Here is a 26167-nt window from a genome sequence, read left to right on the forward strand (position 1 = left end):
ACAACCAAGACCCCTGAAGTGCTCACCACGTGCAGCCTGGCCCCTGGTCCATGCCCCGGCAGACAGTGAGGATGGGCATCCCAGGGACAGGCAGGGTGACGACTCAGTGCCCGCCCTCATCACGCAGCTGGAAAGACCTCCCACGTAGACTCCCCCACCCTCTCCCGGAAAGGCAGGCCCACGAGCGCCTCTCCACCAGCGCCCACAGTCTGGCTGCCATGAGTGGGCGCGGAATCCCACACAATCACACGTGTTCTCCTGATGCCATGTGGCAGGTGAGATACTGTACTCTCACAAGAGAGGTCTATTGAAGTGTTTAAGAGGTGATCTGTAGTTTACTTTAAAAACACTTCACAAAAAATGGCAAAATATTACAGCTGAGTCACAACTATATGCATGGTGATTATACTAATCTCTCTACATCTGCATATTAGAAAATACTCATTATAAGAAATGTAAAATTGTCATGCAAAAATATAAAAACAAAGCATAAAGCTCACCCTACATAACATGAGCTTAAAAGGCAAGTGTAGAGCCTGCCCATCGGCTGCTGCTCTGACTGCAGGAGGCCTGGAGGAGCAAGGGCACAGGGACCCGGGCCATGGGCACAGTCAGCAACAAAGACAGTGCTTTACCGCCTCACTGGACAAGGGGGGGAACACTGCGCCCGAGGCCCACACCTCGAGCACACGGTGGGCAGGAGAGTCACAGAGGAGTGGTAACAAACGTGGAAAACACAGCCTCACAGGAAAGACTTCTCTGTTGTCATGTTGTTACCTGAAGTCTTTTGTTCACTAACCGCCAACTGCTGAAATGACCAGAATTTTACCCTCCAAGGAACACCGTGCTTCATCACAAGGGTGGCTTGGGTTCAACATTGCTGGTAATAGTGGTGCTGGCCCCACCAGAGGACGCCCTTCCCTCCCCCAGGCTGTGCGGCCCGCCTACTCTAGGCCACTTTGCTTACAGGAGAAATGGCCCCTCATTGATAAAAGCATCTGGACTGAAGGAACCATAGATATCCCATAAAGCCCAATGCTTTGGGCCTGTTTCTGGTGGGGCCATAGAAGCTGTGCCTTCAGAGTTTATAGTGAAATCTGGCAACCTGGCCGCTCCAGGTGTGGGCCTGGCCCTTGCACCTGTGCTGTCGGATGCAGTGACCAGCACCCAAGAAACACTTGCTGGAGCCCTGCTGTGAGGAGGGGTTCTGCTGGCCAGCCTTCTGAGCCAGCCTGTGCCCAATGTGAGCTGAGATGGCCTGAGGCCCTGGTCCTGCGAGCTGGGGGCCTCCTGATGGTGTGCGTTCTATCCCATCACACTCCTGCTGGGTGTGCGTTCTATCCCGTCACACTCCTGCTGGTGTGCGTTCTATCCCATCACTCCTGCTGGTGTGCGTTCTATCCCATCACACTCCTGCTGGTGTGCGTTCTATCCCATCACACTCCTGCTGGTGTGCGTTCTATCCCATCACACTCCTGCTGGGTGCACAACTACTATAGCACCACCTGTTTCCACTTGTAAAGTTGGAACTAAACCTGCCATAACATCAGTCTCTGGTTATGAGAAATATATTTGTTTAGAAATATTGGCTTTTAAAAAGTCATTCCTTCGTAAGAAAAACACTAGGAGAACTAGAAGATTCTTGTTTTGGAACTCACTGGGCTTGGTACCACAGTTAAACAGAAATACCAAGGGATAACACCGCTTTAACCTGATGCGTGTGGTCTGACTTCTGCACCGTTCGCTGGTGTCCTGGCGCAAAGCAGGAACTCAAGCAAAACTGCCGACTTAGTCAACTGGTCGAAGGCTGGGCTAGGATATTTGCACTGTGCTATAAAGCAGTCAATTGTTTCCGTCGTGTCTCATAAATACAGCCAAATTTGACTTTGTTTTAAAAGTGATTTCCTTGCTGTGTACAGAAATAATAAATACAGGCAACCTTATTACTTGTGATAGTGATGTGCTGTAACACTGCCCGACACTCTGCTTCTTGGGAGGGTCAGGCTTAGGGCCGGGAGCCTCTGGTCACAGTGTTCTCTACCAATCCACTCACAGCCGCTTCATGTGCGTCTCTGTGAGGACACTCTATGGAATATGTGGCGCTCACTAGTTGACACTGAGCTCGTGGCCAACGCTGCTGCTCACGGGCATTGACTCCATAAGGCATGGCACGTCCTTCCCCTTTAAGAACCTGAGCAGTACTTGCACTATGCACGTGGGCAAGTTTAAACAGTAAAATCACCAACAAAAAGCACAAAAACTCGAAAAATGTGGCCTTCAGCCGACATGAAAAGGACCCCTGGGCAGCGTGTCCCGGTCCCTGCTCAGCGGCTCATGCACACCTGGTGACTCAGCGCCTCGCCCACCATGAGACCGAGGCCGCTCCATCACTGTGGCGAGTAGGCGAGTTCACCGTGTGTGGGGAGCATGGGACTTGGTTAGAAAGTCTGTAAGAAGGATTCTCCGAAAGGCCGGGGGCCTCTGAGGCGACCTTGCCAAAGGCGGCAGCCCCTGCTTTGACTTTTCCAAACAAGTCCGTGCCCCGGGTGTTTTGCTAGAATCTCTGTTTAGTCTTTAAAGACCCGACCTTGTAGAAGCATGTGTTTTCTCAAGGATACTTGCCCTGCTGATTGAATCTAGAGGTTAATTTTAGTTCAAGCTGTCGTTCCAAGAAAAACCTGAGGAGGCAGGCGCACAGGGCTACTTGGTGGCGATAGCCAAGTGGTGCTTTAGCCTCTCTTTCACAGAAACGTGTGTGAGAGTCATCATTCATCCATCGCTCAGGGGCTGCCGGTCAGCCCGGCAACTGCGCAGACCTGCACATCCGAGGACACGCTGGACACTATCTTAAGAGTGCTAACTGCAGGGCTCAGGCTTAGCTTACCCATGTGAGAGACCTCCAGAACTTTCACGTGAGCCTTGTGGTCACAGCACACATGACGGGAAAGGACAGGTTACTGTGGAAACCAGTGCACGGGTGAGAGTAGCCACCACCATGCCCTGACTGGCCCGCAGGGTCAGAGGCCAACAGAAGCCGAGGCTGCATCGACTTCTAGGGCCATTAACTGTTCCTGCAGACACTTAGTTGTTCAAGAAAAATACCCAAGGCTCTAAGCTACTCCACACGATACATACAGGTAGCTTGGGTGTTGACAGAGCAAAGGTTTCACAACCCCATTCTCTCTGAAATCACCCACCACGAGAACAAGACAGAGACTGGCCGTGGGACTAGATACCTCGAACCCCAACCCTACGGGCCCTATGCAGCAAAGGCTGGACCTGGGGGCATGGAGACCCTCAGGGAAGAATGTCCAGGAGGGGCAGCTGCAGACCTCAGGCAAAGCCCGGGCCCCATGGCCCTGGGGAGCCAGCATCTTCTAGAGGGTGGAGAGGTTTTGAATGGCCAGCAGCCTCCCTGGGGAGAAATAAACATTCAACCAATTCTCTCTCTGTCACACACACACACACACACACACACACACACACACACACACGCACACACACACACGCACGCACAGCACGAGTGAGAATGAGGAAAGACCCTGTCAGGCTAGAGCACATCTTGGGCTGCTCTCTAACACGAGTCACTTCCACGATGAGGAAGCTCCCACGAGTCTCCACACTTATACTAAATAAAAGGGGAGAAGCGTGTGGCCCATAGAAACACCCACCAGACAACCCTGCCGAGGGCAGATGACATCCAGACCACACACCTCGCCAGGAGATCAAACAGCTTGGAGACAGCAGGCGCTTTGCTAAAACAAATCAAACCAGCGATGCACGTAAGTTAGGGGATGAGCTGGGGAGGCACGTAGTCATCGGCAGTCAGCTGACAAGGATCAGGAAACAAGGAGGAAAGAAACGATGGTGTTGTTTCAACAGCAAAAGAGAGCAGGCTTTAGGTTGCAGAGAGCCAGGTGGGCAGGATGGAAAGGCTTGAGAAAATGCAATGGAATTAAAGAGGGACAGTGAGACAGGAAAACCCAAGGACAAAGGAGAGCCAAGACATGCAAGACAGAGGCCCGGGAGTAGCGACTGTACGGAGGGCGCACACACTGAGTTGTAACGAAAGTGAATGTCCAAAAACAAAGAAGCTTTTCTCCGGGATTCTCTTACCCAGGCACCAGCCAAGCAAGGGAAATTCCCGGGCCTTCAGGCCACACTCCCAGCCAGCAGACAGGGGGCCGTTCTGCAGGGGCAGGCGTGTGCAGGGGCGGCTGGGAGCCGCAGCTTCAGCGCTTTGGTGGGGACAGCGGTGGAGGTAGGAGGTGCTGGGGCTCCACAGAGTTGGGGCGCAGCGGGGCCCTCACCCTCCCGGACACCTGGTTCCCAACCCCTCCAGATGCTCCTGAAATGTGAGGTCCAGGCCTGGCCCCAGGAGTTTCCGACCCGCAGACAAGCGAAAGAGTGGCTGCTCTCAGAACCTCCGGGCCCAGACCTCAGTCTCCTCACAGCCTCCAAGTGACGCTGGCCTGCAGCCAGGACGCAGGACAGGAGGTCCAGGGGCTCAGAGCGACCTGGACAGAGCCGACCCCGACGTGGGCAGCAACGCGGGGCAGCAGCGAGGGAAGATGCCAGACCAAAGTAGAGTTGGGAATTTCACATGGAAATGGAAGAAAGCAATGCCAAAGCCGTAATTCAAGAAGACACTTTTAGTTGACATGCCCACACACTAATTTTTAGACATTTTGGTTTTGCTACCACAGTAACCTGGGGACTGGGGGGCTTGCCCAGGTCCCGGTGCCCAGGCGCATGCCAGAGGCCACTGTAGGAGCAGCACGCGTTGCTCCACTTCCTGAAGTCGGGCTGAGTCATAAAAGGAAGTCCTACAACTTGCAAACCTTCCAAACTGTTTCTCTGTGGTATTTTTTCTTTCCTAAATTCAGCAGCTCTGGAATTCCAGCCACAGCAAAACGACCCTCTCCCCCACCCCGAACAGGGGAAGCCAGGGCACAGTTCCCGCATCACCTCCGCCAGCACAGGCTCCTCAGGTGCTCCTGCCTCCCACGGGTGTGCCCGCCTCCCACGGGTGCGCCCTCCTCCCACAGCCGCCCTCCTCCCAGGGGTGCACCCTCCTCCCATGGGTGCACCCTCCTCCCACGGGTGCGCCCGCCTCCCACGGGTGCGCCCTCCTCCCACAGCAGCCCTCCTCCCAGGGGTGCACCCTCCTCCCATGGGTGCACCCTCCTCCCACGGGTGCGCCCGCCTCCCACGGGTGCGCCCTCCTCCCACAGCAGCCCTCCTCCCAGGGGTGCACCCTCCTCCCATGGGTGCACCCTCCTCCCACGGGTGCGCCCGCCTCCCACGGGTGCGCCCTCCTCCCACAGCAGTCCTCCTCCCAGGGGTGCACCCTCCTCCCATGGGTGTGCCCGCCTCCCACGGGTGCGCCCGCCTCTAGCCCTCAGCTGCTGCTGCTCCTGGGTTCTTTGGTGAGCACCTGTTCCCAGAAATGATAGAAGTTCTCCTGCACTTGATAGAACAGACAAAGCCAAACTTTCTTCATTTTGCCTTAATGAGGGACATGTTGTCTCCAAACCTTCCTTTAAAGGACAGAAACCCGGATCCCAAATATTTTGAGAAAATGATCTTGGACTTGTTTTTTACTGCAGAGAACTTAATAAGTACTAAGGTTTCTCAGTTCTAAATCCTCTTGAACAAAACTACTTAATTCTTTCAGAAACCATGCTGAACGAGGTGGGCTTCACATGAAGCCCCTTGCTTAGTGTCCTCCAAGGCTGGCCTCCCATTAGACTGCTCCAGAGAGAACTGGAGCCACTTCCGTTCCTGTCACTGAGCCAGACCATGACAATGCATGTGCGTGCTGTGTGCATATGCTGTGTGAGTGCACGTGCATGCTGTGTGTGCCTGTATGTACCTGCTGTGTGTGCATATGCTGTGTGAGTGCATGTGCATTATGTGTGTGCCTGTATGTACTTCTATGTGTGTCTGTATGTACATGCTATGTGTGTCTGTATGTACTGCTATGTGTGCAGGTGTGCAGTGTGTGTGCATGTGCATGCTGTGTGTATGCATGTGTGTGGGAGGCTGCTGTGTTGAACAGGAGATTGTCACCATGCTGAGGATGAAAGGGCTAGGCCAGAGCCTGTGGACAAGATTCAGAGTCTCCTGGTGCTGCCGTCACTTCCCACGGTCAGATCCCCTTAAGGAAGTGTGAGTGCTCTGGGGTCAGCGTGGACAAGTGGCAGTCACAGTGTCACTGAGGTTAGGAAGGTGGCGGGGAGCTTGCTTTCCTCCCGAGTCCCCAGGACGTACCAGGTGTGGCTCAGGTGTAGCGTGGCATCGGGACCTGCCTCACACACAGTGCTGGTGACCAAGGCTTGTCTACTCTGCCCCACACAGAGCCAGCCACTGGCCACTTGTGGCTTCTGCCCTCCACATATGGCTAGCATGACTGAGGACTGAATTTTAAATCTTATTTAATTAAGTACTTGAATATGAATGGCCACATGTGGCCGTGGGGACGTACAGGACAGCACGGCAATAGATTCTTGGCCGGGAAGCTAGGAAAAGGCCTGCCTTCACTTGGGCCGGTGTCGGAGGCAGAACACAGAATGCTTCTTAAGACCAAGGTGTGGGCTGCCGGGGGGAGGGGGGTCTTACAGATCAAATCACCACGGACAGGCTGCGTGGCGCTCCCCAACACCTCTCCTACTTGGGCTGAATATGGTGACTCCAGGTCTTATTTTTATTAAGAAGAGACGCATTTTACCCCAAATGCCTCGTCTTATATCCATAGCTCACCTGGGATCTACTGGAACAGAAGGCAGGAGCTGTGAGCGTGCCAGCACGTGCAGAGGAGGCGCGCTGGGAGAGACCACACATTTCTACAACGGGGGCTCCAGCTGGACATTTTTAAAGTGCATGACCTGCGCCCAAAAAAGTCACAGTGTCCTAGCGCTTCAGGTGCCGTGAGCCCTGGGGAGGGGTGTCCCTGTGCGCTGGTGACAGCAGAGCTGAGGAAACCCCCAGGGGTCCCCGGAAAGCCCAGCAGGGTCCCCAGCACATGGTCAGGGAACAGACTTGCAGCACGGCCCAGAGCCACTCTGCCTCGGGGCTCTCCCACTACATCTTCTAAAATCCCTTTCTCCCACAATGCCTGCTTTTTCAGCCCCAGGTGAGCAGAGGTTGCTTAGTTCCTGATGCCGGGAGCTGATCTGGAGCATCTGGCCAGCGCTCCTGTGCAGCTGGTCTGCTCCATGTCTGCTCACCTGTCTCCAGCCGCACGCCCCAGGCAGGATCTGCAGCCTCGCTTTGCAGGTGCGGTCCCAGAGCCTGAGCCCTTCCAACAAACATGGAATCCACCGCACGTGCCTGGTTTGCTCCCGCCAACCACACTGCCCCCAGCCAGGGCCTTCAGAGCCACTTTCCCAAACTGGATGTTTCTAGTTCAAGACCCCGCTCCTAAAAGTTTTGTTACAAAGTATAACGCAGACACATGGATGAGCCCTGGCTGCAAGGAGTTCCTGTGTGTGTGAGTGTGTGTGTGTGTGTGTGTGTGTGTGTGTACAGAGTCAGGGCCAGGGAGGACACAGCTACAGAGCATCCCGAAACAGCCCGCAGCTCACCATCTGGTGCACCCTAAGGCACAGAAGCCAAGCCACGTACACCAAGAAACCATGTCCTCATGAGAAAGAATCCACATGAAACTGCTGGACAGCAAATTGTCTGGCAGAAAATGAGCATGGCGGGAAAATGCTGAGCACTGTTATTCCAGATGGAGCTATTCAAATTACCTTGTGCAGAAAGTGCCACGAATGCACACACTTCCTCCGAGGACCCTTTCCCGCTCACTCATCTCCTACAGGCCGTGAGCATGTGCTGAGGATATATGGCCACTCTCTCCCTCCACAGGCCTCCTGACTACAAGCTCCCTAGAGTCCACACATAGTCCTTCTCTGTCTTCTCTCGGTCTCTCTCTCAATCTCTCTCTGTCTCTCTCTCCCTCCCTCCATCTTTCTCTCCCTCTCTCTCACCTTCCTTCCTGTCTCCTCCCATCCCCACCTCCCCCACCACCACTCTAACACACCCAGAGTCTTTGCAATCAAAGGCACACACAGCTGCCCTATATCCAACATACCGATAAATTCAAATTTGGTGGAAATTCTGTTGCTTTATGGATGAGCTTGTGCGCTGTAAAACCCCACTAACTGGTCCTAAACCAGTGGTTCTTAACCTTGGTGGCTGCACATGTGGGGAAGGTGGCCTTAATAATTAAAGTCCAAAGCAGGCTGCAGGCCAGGCCAGGCCACACCAGAATTGGGGAGGCAGCATGTGCAGCAGAGGGTGGGCCAGCATGGGTGCGGCCGCGTGTAGGCACACCACCCCCTACTCTAAGCCAAAGTCCTTGCTTGGAGACAGAATGGTCCCAACAGCCATGATGGATGCCTGGTTCTACGTTAGTTCTCTTCCTGGCTTCATCCTGTTCACCACCCCCCACCCCAATGAAGAGTCTTCTTTTATTATGATCCCTGAGACTTCTGTGTGCAGAGCACAAAAGCATATTCACCTTTTTATCCAAACTGATACCACTATCCGCCTAACTGCTGCTCAGTTTGGTGCCTTTGCTTCCAGACCTCCCTGCATAGTCTCTCTCTCTCTCTCTCTCTCTCTCTCTCTCTCTCTCTCTCTCTCTCACACACACACACACACACACACACACACACACACACACACACCTGTATAGGCAGGCCTGCATCTGTACAGCAAATAACAACTAACTGTCACTTACCTCATTAGGCCATGCAGGGGTCCTCAAACTTTTTAAACAGGGGGCCAGTTCACTGTTCCTCAGACCGTTGGAGGGCCAGACTATAGTTTAATAAAAAAAACTATGAACAAATTCCTATGTGCACTGCGGGCCTGGGACGAGTCGGCTGCTAAGCAGGACAGGCAGCGGCACCCGGCGGGCCGGATAAATGTCCTCGGCGGGCCGCATGTGGCCCGTGGGCCGTAGTTTGAGGATCCCTGGGCATGTATGTGTTATTAAAAATATATTACCTCTTGCCCTTTAAGTGAGTATCAGTTGGACATCTTCATAATTTGTGGGGAAGCACGGGACTTGGTTGGAAAGTCTATAAGGAGGATTCTCCAAAAAGTCAGGGGCTTCTGGGGGGACCTTGCCGAAGGTGGCAGCCTCTACCCTGACTTTTCCAAACAAGTCCGATCCCCCAGGGTGTTTTGCTAGAATCTCTATGTTTAGTCTTTTAGACCCGGCCTTGTAGAAGCATGTGCTTTCTCAAGGATACTTGTCTTGCTGATTGTATCTAGAGGTTAATTTTAGTTCAAGCGGTTGTTATAATAAAAGCCTAAGGAGGCAGGCAATCAATGCTGTTTTGGTTCCTATAGCCAAACAAGCCCCTTAGCCTTCTCTTTCACAGAAACGTGTGTCACAGTCATCTGTTCATCGGTCGCTCAGGGTCTGCTGGCCAGCCCCAGCAATAATCTGGTTCACAAAGACTCCACACGTGTGCAAGGCCCACAGGGGCTCCAGGCATGGGCATGCCATGGCTGGTTATCAGTCCTTTACGGCACGCAGCCCTTTCCCCTTCCCTTTCTTTTATTGCTCTTACAAAATAAAATGTTGCAATGAACTACTGTATGCATATACCTCTCCACCTTTGTCAATTTACATGTGTAATAAGTTCCTAACAATGAGATTGTTGAGCCAAAGCACATGTGCGTCTTCAAGGGGGAAGTGGGCACATCGTAATAGTGTCAGCAATAAACAAATAAATAAGCAAGTTTCAGAAGCTCCTGCCCAACAGCTGTGCCAGTGCCCTTGGCTGCGCCACTCTCTGCCCACACCTCACCACAGAGCACGCCACACCACTGCGGGAGCAGGGCATTCATGCACCAGGTCCCTGCCTGTCCAACTGCTTGCTAGTCCTTGACTGATTTTCTTACTTGACTGAGCTTATTCTCCTCAGTGATTTGCAAGGCCTCGCTGCATATTTAATTCTATTGATACTTTGATCCCAGGCATTAAAAATAAATTTATCTTACACTTTTCCCCACTTATTTATATGTATTTTTCATTCCCCTGGGAACTTGCTTAAAACTTTATAAATCATGCCCATACATCTTTCTTCTATCACGGTTTCATATTTTCTGTTCCATTTACAAAGGCCTTCTTCTCTCCACAATTATTTAAAAACTCACCTAAGTTTTCTTATAGAGCTTTTATGATTTCACTGTTATATTTTTATTCATTGTTCAACCTGGAGCTTATCTATATTCTATATATATAAAAGCCTAAGCAACTATTAGGACCGGTTGACCAGAACAACTGGTCACTATGACATGCACTGACCACCAGGGGGCAGACGCTCAATGCAGGAGCTGCCCCCTGGTGGTCAGTGTGCTCCCACAGCAGGAATGCCGCTCAGCCAGAAGCTGGGCTCATGGCTGGCGAGCACAGCTGCGGTGGTGGCAGGTGGTGGTGGCAACGGGCGGCAGGCAGCAGCAGCTGGCGCAGCGGGGAGCGGAAGCAGTGGGGCACCCAGCCCCCCTCTCGGGTTCCTCCCCAGCTGCCTGCCACTTCAGCATTGCTACATCCCTCAGGGGATGTCGGACTGCCGGTTTTGGCCTGATCCCCGAAGGCCGGCAGTCCAACATCCCCCGAGGGGTGCTGGATTGTGAGAGGGCGCAGGCCAGGCTGAAGGACCCCACCCGTGCACAAATCCATGCACCGGGCCTCTAGTTTTGGTATAAAGAGCAAAGCTTTATGTTCTTCCAAATTATTAGCCAGTTTTCCCGAGACCTTTAATTAATAACCTCTTCTCCTCCCCTGACAGCGGGGAAGTGCCATCCTCACCTTGCAATAACTTTCCATGTGTAATCTGGGTCTGTTGGTCCACTCAACATTGTAGCTTTGCCTTAAGATCTTGTAGAATTTGCCACTCCTTATCACCCCCATTTTTTATTTTTTACTTGGGTCTTCTCATAAATTCCTTTAAATTTTTTCATCAATCTAAGGTGGAAAATTGTGTGTTAGGCAAAGCCACTTGCTCAGTGTGGTGTTTACATCCTGCTGAGGCCACCACAGGGAGTCCAGGCCCTGGCCAACCCCCTGCAGGGGCTGAGTCCTATTCCCCAAGTCCTACGTTGGATCCTAACTCCCTCCCTCCGAATGGGACTCTGTGTGGAAACAGGGCTTCCGCAGAGGCGAGTAAGTTGAAATGAGGGTGGTCCCTGACCCATGTGACTGTCCACATAGAAAGGGGAAACTAGGCAAGATACACACCCGGAGAGATGATGGGGATGCAAAAGCAGGCTCGGCCCACAGGCCTCGGGGGAGCCAGCCTCTGACACCTGGGTCTCAGACTCCAGCCTCCCAGCCTGAGACCTCGATGCTGAAATCCCACCTGAGTCACAATGTTCCCACAGTAGGTGGAGATGCATGTGAAATGGCCCCTTTCCCCTGCTCTCTTCCCACCCCTAAGGACTCTTTGTACTTCCCCTCCTGCCCCTGTGACAGGGGCATGTGCAGGCCATCTTCCTGCTGGGGAAGCAGACACGAAGGCCCGCTGTGCTCTCTGCCCGCTGTGCTCTCTGCCAGGGCTATGCCCACTCGTAGCCTAGGACTGTGCTGGGGGGTGGGAGTGGGGGGCTTTGCTCACTGTGCCCACTGCCGGGGGCTGTGCTAGGGGTGGGGACCTGTGCTGGGGGTGGGGACCTATGCTGGGGGGGTCCGGGGGGGGTCTGTGCTCACTGCCCGGGCTGCACCCACTGCGAGGAGGGCTGCCACCCTTCTCCACCAGCTGCCCACAGGACTCGGCTTGCGCTGGATGGCCATTGGGAAGTCAGCTGGAGCTGATCAAAGACATGTCACAGTAAACAATCATTGATTTGGGATTTTTTAGTCCAAGTCATATTGAATTTGTTTAACATTTCAACACAAACTATAAAGATAAATTACATATTTTCCAGAACTACTGGTGACATGTGAAACTGACATGTCCCCGGAGCTGAGCGTGTGGTCTTGCGCCGCCTCTCAGCTTCCCAGTCCACTCACGTGACTTCACTTCTCAGCGCTAAGCCCAGAGCAGACCCGTGCTTTCACTCTCTGCTAGAGCAGTGGGCATGGATTCTGGTTCTGAATTTAAAAAAAACCTCGGGCTGGGGCCTGGAAGAGCAGCAACGTTCAGAGTCTTCCCAGCAGGTTGGCTTAGGCGGCTCCTAGCTGGGACACCACCAGCATCCCAGCATCTTCACCCAGGCCGCAAAGGAATGAATGAATGTGTGCACTGCAAGCTCCTGAAAATCAGAATGGACCCTGCAGACACGCTTTCTGCCTGAGCCCAGCTCCCAGGCAACAGGGAAGCCCAACCCTGGGACCCTCCCCGGCTCCAGCGAGCTCCTCTCCCTCCTCCTTGCTGTCACTTCCTTCACACAGGGCGACCATCAGCTGATTGGTGTTGCTAAAAAAACAAAAAAGGAAGTGGTGGACTTCCCCTGTGAGCATGTGCAGCAGCTCTAAATGCAGAGAAAGAGAGAACTAGCACTGAAGACATAGCGCAATGGAAGGCCACACCCGTTCTGGGAGCAGAGGAGCGCGTGGAAACCAGCATGGGCCTGACAGACACAGCAACGTGGGCCCCAAAGCAGAGGGCGACTCCCGCCCAGCTGCTGCAGGAGGACAGCTGAGAGCTGGAGAAACCTTGGACATGCCCGAGCCCGGGGAGGCAGGGGGAGGACAGCCAAGCCCTCTCCAAAGGCTCCGCTGTGGGCACCTGAGCAGCAGCAGAAGGCCCTCTGCAGGAAAGACCTCCGTGTGCAGAGGTGGCATGGCCAGCTGCAAAGAACAGGGAGCCCCTGTCCCCACACACACTGGTCAGTGGCTCATACTCCCCCATGCACAGATCGTCTGCCTCCTCTCTCCTGAGGGACAGGCTAAGAGAGGGCCAACAGATGCAGCCTTAAAAGACTGAATCTTAGTTAAAATAAAGACCAGCCCTGCAGTGGAGCAAAGTACCAAGCAGACCACGGAGGCAAACCCCGTGCAGGGGGTGCGATGAGCAGGGGGTCAGGGCAGAGGTCAGGGAGCAGCAAGAGAATGTCCACAGCAGAACCAGCAATAAAAAGCAAGAGCTTAATGTGTCCGTAACAAATAAAGAACGAAACACACTCCCCGGAAATTAACCACCTGCTTGCTAAAATGGAAGACAGGAGATGGACTGAGGATCCTTCCTGACCTACAGGTCACCCTGATGGCTCCATGAAACACATGCTGAGGGCAGGGAGGGGACAAGGGCGGGGCCTCGGGCTCTGCCGGTGCTGCCAGTCAGGGGGAGCCCGTGTCCCCCAGTGGCAGGGGCTCTCCCCTCTGCCGAGTAAGCCCACAGTCACTGAGAGCCCGGGCTCCCCAACCCTAGCAGTTGCTGTTGATTAAAAAAAGAAAGGTGCAGAATGATACGGTATTAAGAAGACACACACACACAAGATTGTATCTCCTGAAGATATACACATACATACACAGGACAAACAAGTGGGAGAAAATCCCTCCCATTGCCCCAGGGTGGCATGGGCCCAGCAGAGTGTGCCGGAGATGCTGCTGCCTGTCACCTCTGAAGTCCTCACTAATGAACTGGACTTGTGCATCTGTTACACAACCTAACACTTTTCAGAAAGAAAATGATGGAGAGTTTTCTCACCTTGGAGGTCAGAGAGAATAACTTTTTTTAGAAATGGTACTTACTCACCTCCCACCTGTCTGGGAGTGCTATTATTAGCTCTGCCCAGGACTGCAGAGGCGGGTTCCAGGGCCACGCACCTGGGAGGGGCTGTGGCAGAGGCGTCAGCTCTCCCCACAGGTACCAGGTACCAGATGCACGCGCGGCCTCATCCTGCATCACAGTGACACCGCTGTGACCGTTCCGTCAACGAAGACGAAGAGCAGCTTTAAAACACAGAGTGGGACTGGAACCCAGTGGGGATTCAGAACCCTACTCTCAATCACTGTTGGTACAAATATTCAGTAACTGGGACTGCAAGGCATTATAGCAGTCAAATGATTAGATGTTCTTAGCATTCAAGATACAATGAACCACAGAACTCTGCCTCCACCCCAGCAAGGACTGAGACCCTTGTAAAGGGGAGCAGAAGGCCACCCGTATCCCAAAAGCAGACTCTCGGAGCTCAGGTCCCCAAGCTGCTCCCAGAACCAGTACGCCCACGCCACAGAGGTGTGCGAGGACAGGACACGGCATGTGCACATCACGCACATGGTGCTGAGGACCCGCTGCGTGATCTGTGCTTACCCCTCTTGGGCAACTGTGCTCCCAGCACTCCACCTACTCGAGCAAGGGCTGCTCCCCAGGAGCACCATCCACCACTGCACAGCACCGCTCACCCGCCCGCTCACCCGCCCGCTCACCCGCTCGCCTGTTCCGGGACCAGCCTCGGTCAGCCATCCGGGGAAAGCCCGGACTCGCCATTCCCCGGAAAGTACAACATCTCACAATCAGATGATAAAACATCAGTGTTGGACAAATACAGAGGTGACATTGAGGCTGATTTTAAATGGAGACGCCAATGGCTAAATTGGAGTTAAAAGAGCTCAGGCACAGAGCATCAGGGAGACACATTTACCAGGCACGGGGCCCACTGAGAGCACAGAGCTGCCAAGCATTTACCCAGGAAAAGTCATAAGGGGACGAGGAAAATGGGATACATTACACCCGACTTCAGCGGCGAACGCCACCACAATGAAGTGCACCCAGATAGCACACAGCGCCCATTTGCAAACTCTCATCCTGGCGGTGGCCAGCCCAGGATGGCCGCGGCCTATTTCCCAGAGTAGGAAGTCGGCAGACTTTGTCTAAAACTGATACAGCCAAGCATAAGCAAATAAGCACAGGATAGGAACATGAGGAGAATTCTAGAAGAAAGAGCAATAAAAATTTAAAAGACTGCTTTTGGGGAACAGTACTACAGAATGGGAAAGTATTGTTATTAATTAAAAGTAAATAAAAAACAAATTATCTCTGGTCATACCAAAACATTTCCATGACAGCTCAACAGAAGCTGATTTAATAAGTTAAATTATTATACTGGCCAGAACAGAATGAAGATGTATCAATTAAGACAAACTAAATGAGAAAGTAGAAGGTCACATGTTGGACATTCAAATGCTCTTTGTAGCTACAGAGTGTAACACCACAATCCAATGCTTCAAGCCTTTGCTGAACCACCTGCCTCAGGCCTCTTCCATCCTCCACACCCCTGCAGCCAGGCCTGGGTCTCACCCTGACCCGGTGGCCCCTGCTGCCTGCTGCCTGCTGGGTCTCCGCTCAGATCAGGCCTCCTACACTCAGCATGCCAGTCTGGAAGGCCAGCACCCCACATCCCTGCTCCCTCCAGTCCTCCAGCACAGCAGTGAGGGTCCTGCCACCAGCTTCAGGAGCAAGGACTCCATCTCAGAGCCTGGTCCCTAGGACAGAGGATGTTGCACACCAAACACTGCCCATCTTCATCAGTACACCCTCCTCTGTCACGGAGGCATCACCAACATTCTAGGTCGTTGCTACCTTCCTCCCCTCATCACCCACCTTCGGCAACCTCCAAAAATAAGTACATGGTTTCTCCAAGAAGTGAAAGAATCAAAAGAGAGTCATTTTTTATTTGTTCAATCTACTGTTACATAAACTGAACGTTCTTCCTGCTGGTATGTATTACCTTGGCTAAATTTGATTATACTTAAGATTCCAATTCAACCATCTTTCAAGTTTCATAGGCAAACAGTACATAATTAATTATTAAGGGTAAAAAATTCAAATTGATACAAGATAACTTTGTCAGACAAAGTTAAAAGCTAACAGAAAATTTCCCTGATAATATAGTATCAGAATGAATAAAATTTCCTTTAAAATTTAATCAGCCTAGTTTTATTTTTTCTATCTTCCCACAATTCCTCAGTTAAAAATAAAAACTTCTTTCCAAGTGAAAAGAAACGAACCCATTCAAATCTAAGTGGAAAGATAAGATGCTAGGACATGTCAGGCGATTTCATTCCAATCTCTCTTTAAGACTGACTTTTGATTGCAATTGCTTTTAAAGAAAAAGAAAGTTAAGGATGTAGACATTTAAGAAAAGTTCTCCCCAAAGGCCTAAATTCCTAATTTTTTCTCCACTCACTTACAGCTAAACAATTCCAAAAGTGAAAGAAAACGTTAAAACTTGTAAAGGTGGGGAGAAGAGGTGAGTTAGGGTGTAGTTAAAAAAAGTCTACTACAGTTAAAGTTAAAAAAGCAAAAGTTAGCCCCGATGGTGAAAAGCGCCGTGCCATTCCTGCTACAGGGATGGCGGCGGAGCCGAGGACCCGCGGAGCCAGCTGCACATGGACAGGAGCCAGCTCTGCTCCCAGGGCCCTTGCAGCGAGGGTGACACCACTCCCAGGAGCTGTGCATTTGCTCTGCAATCCCAGACTGGCAGGAAAGCTGCTGCTTCAACCTGTATCAGTAAGGATACACCTCCCATTCTCGCTTGCAGGCTCACAGTTTAATGGTTATCATTGAAAGTTCAATGAAGTCCTGATATTTCAGACTTTTTGCAGAGGGGAAATTGCCTGTCTAATTACTAGAAAGGGTGAGTATTGGGCAATAGAAAAGCAATTTGTTTTCCAAAGCACAGTAGCTTGATGGAGTCAGTTCTTTAGCCCAACTCCAAAAAGCTCTAACAAAAGTTTCTTAGTAATTCAGGGACCCTCATTTAGTGACCATGCCTGCCCTAACAGACACACAGCTATTTATAGTTGTTACTTATGCCACCTGATGAGAGTACTCACAGTGCAGGTGCAGAGATGGCGTGGGGTCCCAGGCCGCTGGGCTGGGGGCGAAGTGTCAGCATGCACACAAAGCTTTCTAAATTCTGACAGACGTTGGTCCCAGTGCTGAAATTCAGATTCTAACTTTGAATTCTAAATTCTGAAAAAGTCCTGAGTTAAAAACATATCTGAGCACAAGGGTGTTGAATAATGATTATGGACATGCAATGTACTGCTTAAGTGATGTCCTACTAAAAAATCTTTGGTTTAAAAACAGAGAAATTAGACCTGCACTTAAAATATTAAATATGAGCCTAAGGAAGGCTAAGGTGGTTTTTCTGAAATGCAAACCTAGCAATAAAATGATCTGTCAATTTCATCCCTCAGGAAAGGCAAAGACCTAAAGTATACACCTAACTTTTACCTTAGCTTAAACATTAAAACATTCTAGTTAAGACCATATAATCCTATATATCTGAGCACTACAAACAGAGTAACAAATCAATTTCTATTTACTGCAAAATTTCTCTAAACATAAAAAGTATGATGTAAAAACAAAATTATTTGATAAAATAATTTTAACTGACCAGATTCCTCTCTTTTAGCTCAAATGCAAATATATCCATGCACTTGGGAGGAGGGTGTGAAGGGACCATTAATGAATTTAATTGCATTTCATTGAAATGCTTCCTGGATGATACAGATAAATATGTTCTGACTAAAACAAAGAAATCAGTTAGTATAGTTGATTCCATTGCTTCCAGAAATTCTCCGTCATCTCATGATTAGTTTTTCATTATGAAGATTCAAATGTCTGACCTCCTCTTAACTACACGCTGAAACGCTCTGCCACTTTAAGAAAAATGCAATCCGCCAGCCAACAGTTGTACTTGGGCTCAATGAAATCTATGGCGAGTCAAGCAAACTCATTAAAACAATCCGCAACATCGTTTCCAACGTAGGGAGATTCAAACTCTAATTTCTCCAATGACTGTCTTTTTAGTTTTTGAACATCCAAACAAACAAACAAATGAGTCGCCTCTAAATAGTCCCTTAGTTCAGTTTCTAAAAATTTAACTCAAATTTACCTTTTACTACATAAAACTTGAATGCTCTCCAAATCACTCACTGGCCAAATTAGTTGCTTTACCATGAAAACGCGTGGAGGAAGGAACAACCTTTCTAAACGTGAGCAGGTCAGGAGTGTTCCTGCGCTCGTGCCCTGCGCCCTCCCGGGGTGAGAGGGGCGCTGGGCCGGGAGCAGGGCTCTTGGAGGAACTCGGGAGGGCAGCGCAGGGGGTTTCCAAGCTGTCAGGTAAGGGGCCAAACGAAAACGTGCCAGCGGACTCCAGCTCGCGTCCCCACGACACGCAGCTTCCGCACCGTCTGCGCTAGACCCTGGGTCCGGAGTCTCCGCAAAGTCCCCGGGCCCAGGCCCCGCTCCCGTGCAGGAGCCGCACCCCAGAGGCTCCAGGATCAGGACAAAAGGCTGCGTTCCCTGCTTCTATCTCATCAACGTCCCGTTGTCCAAAGGCCGAAGGCTCCGAGGGTCCCTGGCACAACGCCAGGCATCCCGAAACCGGTCGAGTGGGCGCGCGGCTGCCCCCCAAACCCGCGCTCGCCTCCTTCCCAGTCCCAAGGCGCCGGGCCCTGCGCCCCGCAGGCGAGCAGGGAGCGCGCCTCCTACCTGTGCAGCGAGGCTTGCGGCGCGGGGTCCGGCGGGTGGCAGGCACTGACGGTGGGTCCTTGGGGCTGTCCCGGAGCAGCGCGGGCCGCGAGGTCCTCCTTGCTCCTCCCGCCGCTGGAGTCGCCTCAGCCGCCCAGAGAGCAGCGCTTCCTCATTTTGGGCAACTTCCTTAACGCGCCCGGGCAGGCCCCGCACTTCCTCCTGGCCGCGCCCCAGCGCCCAGGCGCCCCCTGCGCTCAAGTCCCCGTGCGCCCCCTGCGCCCAATGCGCCCCCTGCGCCCAGTGCGCCCCCTGCACCTAATGGCCCCCCGTGCGCCCCCTGCGCCCAATACGCCCCGAGAGCTCAGGGCGGGCAGCGGCAGCGGCAGCCGGAGCGTGCGAGGATCCTATGGAAAGGTTTGCCTCGGAAGGAAGGAGGAAAGGAGCCCGCTGGGTGCCCCGCCCGCCTCCCTGGCACAGGCCAGGGGCCTTCTACACAAAGAGGGCCACTGCCAACAACAGAAACCTCTCCCCCTGTCTGTCACCTGCAGCCCATTCCTTCTGGGACGACAGGCCCTTCCCTCTGGGCAGGCCGTTCCCTGGTGCTACTGCTCAGGAGGGCGTCTCCTTCCCTGTGCCGGCTATTCCCAGTCACCAACCCAAAACACCCCTGCTGACAGGGGACCAGGAGGCCACGGAATGGGGCCAGGTGGCCTTAGGTGAACGCGGGACTTCACCGCACGCCTTTGGCTTTCGTTATTACCAAGTTCTTGACAGTGAGTTTAACTTATTTCCTTCTACCCGCAGACGCTTGCCCTCTGGAGCTAAATTAAGTTTAATGGTTTTTCTGCAGTTCTTCAAATGGGTTAAAAACACCAGGTTCTCCCCTCCCATCCCCCCTTTTTTTCCTGTTGGACAGTCCTCTTTAAAACCTCTCTATAAACGTTTCCAGCCCCTCACATCCTCACTAGCACTGGTTGGAGTGCCTGTTTTTAAAACCTGTACCCTGAGCCCAAATGCAATAACCCAAAAAGAACGTTTAGTGTGTTAGCTTGTAAGTGCCGCAGAGAAAGCTGGGTGGTGGTGAAGGTTCACCCTCCAGTGGAGCCCCTCAGCCTTCCCAATGGACACTCTCCCATCCAGTTTGCGTTCCATGTTTAACCCAAGTGAAGGATTTTTATTATGGTTATACTTGCTGACCACCAGACTGAATTGTGCTTCAAAAGCCAATGAAATGTCCATTGTTCTCCAAATGACAGTTACAGGCCGTCACACAGGTTTTCAGCGTTGGTGGTGTGCTGGCCAGTTGACTAAGATGCCATTTCCTTAGGGACTGCTCGTGGAAATGAGAGCTTTATAGGTCCAACTTCATGCCACCCATTAGTGCTGCTGTGATCCTTTATGAGTAAACTTTAAAAAGTTAATCAGTATGCTTGAAATTATTTTTAAACATGTTAAAGTCATCATACAAATACCTACAAAATTTCTTCCTAAAAGTCCACACATTTCTCACTGGTTTCCTTCCTTTGCCCCATGTCCTGACTTTGCTTTTTATCTTTCACTAGGGGCCCAGTGCATGAATTCGCACACCTTGAGAGGAACTGTGGGCGGGGAGGCTGCATTGGACACAGGGGTGGGTCTCAGCCCATCCTCCATGCCCCCACACAGCCCCTCCCACTGCGGCCCATGGTCCCCTGTCTGCTGGCAGCCCCACTCCCGCCTTCGCCACTCCCACACACTGATGGTGCTGGCCCCCTCGCGCCTGCTGACGGTGTGGAGCAATTGGGGCCGGCACCAGCAGCAGGTACAAGCAGCTGCTGCTGCCCCAATCACCCCTCAGGAGCAGGGGGAGGTGGAGAAGCCCCGAGGGGCTATCGGGGCCGGCAGCCGCCGCTTGCAACCGCTGACGGCGCCGAGCAATCGGGGCTGGTGCTGGGCACCAGGAGTGGGTGCAAACAGCAGCTCCAGTGCCAGCAGCAGGTGCAAGGGGCAGCTCTGGCTCTGGCAGTGGGTGTGAGCACTGGGCGGGACCGTGGCATGTGAAGGCAAAGAATTTTCAGTAACCATCAGAGGCTTGCCCAGATGATGGTGACCAGCATCCTGCCTTGGTCTGGCACCCTCGCTTATCTGCTCCACCATCCCACTTTGGCTGACGCCCGCCATGTTCCGCGCACACCCCCTGGTGGTCAACACACGTCATAGCAACTGGTTGTTCGGTTGTTCAGTTGTTCCACTATTGGGTCTATTTGCATATTAGCATTTTATTATATAGAACTAGTGGCCTGGTGCACAAAATTTGTGCACATTAAAAGGGAATTAATTAGAGGAAATATTTTAATATTGCTATTTGCCCTTTCTCTATAAAAGAAGTGTCAGAGATGAAAGACAGTTAAATGTATATGAAAATAATATATAAATTTATTAATAAATAAACAACCACAACATGATATAACAGCAACAAAGACATGATATAAAAACAACAAAAGCATGATGTAAAAACAACATTGATGCAAACAATGACTTATAAAGTGATTAAACTTATTCTAATATCTCCCTGTATACCACATTAAGAGTAAAAACACTTTCTCAGAGTGCTTGACTAATTTTCCTTGTGATGAAGTAGTTACAACTTTAACTTTAACATCACACGCTCTTCGAACTCGAGAGAAAGCAACATATAACTGTCCATGTACGAAAACGGGTTCAGGTAGGACTATTCCTACTCTGTCTAGAGTTTGTCCTTGTGATTTATTAATAATCATCGCAAATGCTGGCATCACAGGAAACTGTCTTCGAATTAATTTAAATGGGAGGCCAGTGTCAGATGGGGACAAATCAATTCTTGGAATCAGAACAACCTCTCCCTCTGCAGATCCTGTTAATACTTCAGCTTCGATAATGTTAGGTCACAATCTTTTGATAATAAATCTGGTACCATTACAAAGACCCCATTCACTATTAAGATTTCTCAGTAGCATGATGATTGTACCCACTTTCAATTTTAATTTATGACACGGCATTCCTGAAGGAGTAATACTATTAAGAAATTTGATGGGAAAATTTTCCTTTTCAGCATTATCTGTTGAATCAATGGAATTATCACTCAAAGATGTGTGAAAATCTCCATCGAGTATATCCAAAATTTCCTCATTTAATTTTTGAAAGTGCTCAATTTTTGGACAAAGAATCACACATTTAGATAATATTTTTAATATTATCTATAGATACAATGTTTCCAAATGTAACTCAATAATAGATCCATTACAAATCATTTCACAGAGGATTTCAATAATATCCATTTCTAAATGAAAACTGCTACCCAGTTTGCCATCTCCGAGTTTTACTAACCATTCACTATAAGCAGAATCCTCTGATCTCATATTTGTTTTAAGAGACAACTTTCTGAAACATCCCCAAACATTACAGTACCTTAAACTCTTTTGTACAATGGCCGATCACATAGCATGCGGCACAATACTGAGACATTGTCGAAAATCCCCTCCAAGAAGATGAACTTTTCCACCAAATGCAAAATTCAAATTCATAATTTCTCTTTGTAATCTATCTATGGCGTTTATAACATGACTGGATGCCATGGTGCATTCATCAATAATAAGAAGTTGGGCCTTTTTAATGGTTTTAGCAACTTCACTCTTTATATCAAGTCTAGAAATTGAAGTTTCATTTAATGGAATTGATAATTTATATTGGGAATGAAAGGTTCTTCCACCGAGAAGTAAATTTGCAGCAATTGCTGAAGACACTGTGGGTAAAACAGTACCACCATGACCTCTAATATAATGTATTAAAACTTTATACAGATATGTTTTTCCACTACCACCTGGACCATCTAAGAAAAAGCATTTGGGGTGTACAGTTTGATCTTCGATGGCTAAAGTTGTAGTCTGAAAGGCTGCCAACTGTTCATTATTCAGAGAATTTAGCAAAACCTCTGCTTGTTGTCACTCATACGATTCATCACATGTATTTGTATTCGTTAATAAAGGATAGTCCGGAAGTTTGAAATGCGAACATTTCATTCCAATGTGAATACCTCCTGAATTTCGTTAAGGGCATGCATTTCACAGTTCACACAGGCACCTTCTCTTTGGTGTAATTTCCAACAAAAATCTTCAATGAAATGAGATTTATTCTCATCCCATAATTTGTCTGCATCAGAAGGACATCCAAACACACATATGTATGCAAAAAGTTGCTGTAGTTGTTTGGGCATATTAAGGATGATCACATCATCAATCGTATCTTTCCAGATAGTGTCATCGAATAATCCTCGATGTTTAGCAGCTTCACGAAATATATCATAAATTACACCTCTTACAGTTCACAGATCATCAAAACTTATTGCATCTTTTACATGAAGAAGCAAAAGTCTAAGGTAATATATTTCTGGTTCTCTAAAGCTCACAGTGAACAGTCCAGGGGTCCTCAAACTACGGCCCGTGGGCCACATGCGGCCTGCCGAGGACATTTATCCGGCCCGCCAGGTGCCGCTGCCTGTCCTGCTTGGCAGCTGACTCGTCCCGGGCCCGCAGTGCGCATAGGAATTTGTTCATAGTTGTTTTTTTTAACTATAGTCCGGCCCTCCAACGGTCTGAGGGACAGTGAACTGGCCCCCTGTTTAAAAAGTTTGAGGACCCCTGATCCGTCCTTTTGGTGTTTTCTCCACAAAGAATTATTAAACACATAATGGTGTGGAATCTCCCAATAATAGTAATTATGTGCATTGTAATCTTCTCTATTTAATAAAAACCACGCCATCAAAGTCGAGTTATGCCTTTTAGCCCTATCTATAACTTTAGCAAAATCATCGGTAGGAAAATACAAATTTTGTTCATTTGGCAAATGAGTAGCTAATCTTGTGATTGCATGAGATTGGTCATGCATTCACATTGCAGAAAGTCTCCAAACAGCCTCAGGAGCGCTCACATACATGGAGTCAATGAAGTCCTATACTTCATCATGATTGTTAATATTTTTTTTAGAAATTTGAATATCTGTGCAATCGTGCCCTTTATAGATGTATTTAAATAAATATTTGACACTTTTAATTGATGCGCAGACTTCAACATATATATGACCGTTATGTTTAAGGCACAAATACAAGTTATAAGGGACAATCCAAGTGTTATCAACAACCTTATTTCCAATAGACATGGTGCTACCAGATCTTCATTTGTATTTGGGATATCCGTCATTATTTCCAGTGGTTGCATTTTGAAATTCTTTTGGATATCCATTTGGACATTTTCCATTTTCCATACATGGACTATTTGGATTTTGTATTCCACATGGTCCATGTACCATATTTGATTTTACAATTTGAAAAAGTCGAGGACACTAGTCTTCATCTGGAATTTCTGTCTTAACTATATGGTCAATGTTTTCTTCTGTTTGTGATTTGGATTTACTATTTAATATCAATAATACTAGAGGCCTGGTGCACAAAATTCACGGGGGTATGTGTCCCTTAGCACAGCCTGCACCCTCTCCAATCTGGGACCCCTCGAGGGATGTCCGACTGTCTGTTTAGGCCTGATCCCACCGGGAAGTCGGACATCCCCCTCACAATCCAGGACTGCTGGCTCCCAACCACTCATCTGCCTGCCTGCCTCATTGCCCCTAACTGCTTCTGCCTGCCAGCCTGGTCACCCCCTAACCACTCCCCTACCAGACTGTTTGATGCCTAATTGCTCCCCTGCCAGCCTGGTCACCCCTAACTGCCCTGCCCTCCAGCCTGGTCACCCCTAACTGCACTCCCCTGCTGGCCCGATTGCCCCTAACTGTCCTCCCCTGCAGGCCCGGTCGCCCCCAACTGCCCTCCCCAGCTGGCCCAGTCACCCCTAACTTCCCTCCCTTGCCAGCCTGTTCGCCCCAACTGCTCTCCCCTGCAGGCCTGGTCACCCCTAACTGTCCTCCCCTGCAGGCCTGTTCCCCCCAAACTGCCCTCCCCTGCCAGCCCGATTTTCCCCAACTGCCCTCCCCTGCTAGCCCGCTCACCCCTAACTTCCCTCCCTTGCCAGCCTGGTCACCCCTAACTGCCCTCCCTGCAGGCCTGGTCACCCCCAACTCCCCTCCCCTGCAGGCCTTGTCCCTCCCAACTGCCCTCCCCTGAGAGCCTGGTCCCCCGCAACTGCCCTCCCCTGCCATCCTGGTCACCCCCAACTGCCCTCCCCTGCAGGCCTGGTCACCTCTAACTGGCCTCCCCTGCTGGCCATCTTGTGTCCACATGGGGGCAGGATCTTTGACCACATGGGGGCAGCCATCTTGTGTGTTGGAGTGATGGTCAATCTGTATATTACTCTTTTATTAGATAGGATAGAGGCCTGGTGCACAGGTGGGGGCCGGCTGGTTTGCCCTGAAGGGTGCCCCGGATCAGGCTGGGGATTCCCTTGGGGTGTGGGGCTGCCTGGGCAAGGGGCCTGTGGTGGTTTGCAGGCCAGCCACACCCCCTGGCAACCCAAGCAGAGGCCCTGGTATCTGGGGTTTATTTATCTTCTACAATTGAAACTTTGTAGCCTGGAGTGGAGCCAAGCCTTCTGCTCGCTCTGTGGCGGCAGCCATTTCTGTTGGGATTTATGTATCTTCTATAATTGAAACTTCGTAGCCTTAAGCGGAGGCCTGGGCCGGCCAGGGCTGCAGAAGCTTGGCTTCCTCCATCACCGGGGGCAACCCTAGCCTCCTGCTCTTTCCAGCTCCATGGCTGCTGCCATTTCTGTTTGGTTTTATGTATCTTCTATCATTGAAACTTTGTAGCCTTGAGTGGAGGCCTAGGCCGGCAAGGGCAGGCAGAAAGCTTGGCTTCCTCTATTGCCGGGGAAACCCAAGCCTCCCTCCTGCTCTCTGTAGCTGTAGCCATCTTGGTTGGGTTTATTTGCATATTCACTCCTGATTGGCTGGTGGGTGTTGCTTGTGGGCGTGGCTTGTGGGTATCGCAGAGTGATGGTTAATTTGCATATTACTCTTTTATTAGATAGGATTTTTAAAATATGCTGGGTATTCTGGAAAATGTATATCATTTGGACAAACTTTGCTACAACATTGATTAAATTTTCCATCAGATGGTTTTTCATCAGAGAAATTTAGTGTTAGGCAAAATTGACATCTAACAGCCATTCCATCACAACTATGTTCAATAATTGCATCCTATTTACTCCATTTTTTCTGTGAAGGCAGTTCCTACCAGTATTGGTAGTACTTGTTAATGACTGTTCTTTAGACATATTCTGTCATCGCCCCTGCGATGTCTTTCAACTTCAGACATTTTCTGTCAATGATGCTGGCTTCTTTCACCTTCAGAGGAATGTTGTGCCAATAGTTGCTCTTCAGACATATTCTGTTGATGCTGCCACTTTCTTTCGGCTGCAGAGGTACTTTGTGCCAATCGTTGGTCTTTAGACATATTCCCTTCTCCCTGCTGTCATGTTCTGGGGTGCAGGTGAATGGGATTCTTGGCTGGCTGCTGACAGTAAGCTGACCAATGGCTGATTCCATGAGGAATGGGGCTCCCTCCTCCCTCCTATCAGGGTCCGGGGTGCAGGTAAATGGGATTCCTGGCTGGCAGGCCACTGACAACAAGCTATCCAATGGCCAATTCTGCAAGGAATGGGGATCCCTGCTCCCTCCTGTCAGGGTCCGGTTTGAAGGTCAGCTATGCCCCCATTCATGTGAGACCCAGAGTTCCACCACACCACAGCAGC

General features: G+C 50.4%; 1 protein-coding gene across 2 annotated transcripts in view; it reads right to left on the minus strand.

The window, feature by feature from the left end:
• The window catches only part of SYK (spleen associated tyrosine kinase), a 94492-nt gene extending 75888 nt beyond the window's left edge, over positions 1–18604 (minus strand). Inside the window, exon 1 of one of the 2 annotated variants that reach the window (XM_080668986.1) lies at positions 18471–18604. The gene's annotated coding sequence lies outside the window, so the exon portion shown is untranslated. The remainder of the gene's footprint in view (positions 1–18470) is intronic. The other variant, XM_080668985.1, reaches the window with a different exon arrangement.
• Between the last annotated feature and the right edge of the window lie 7563 nt (positions 18605–26167).

Source organism: Plecotus auritus, assembly GCF_963455305.1.
Source record: "Plecotus auritus genome assembly, chromosome: 5".
In the NCBI taxonomy this organism is placed as follows: Eukaryota; Metazoa; Chordata; class Mammalia; order Chiroptera; family Vespertilionidae; genus Plecotus; species Plecotus auritus.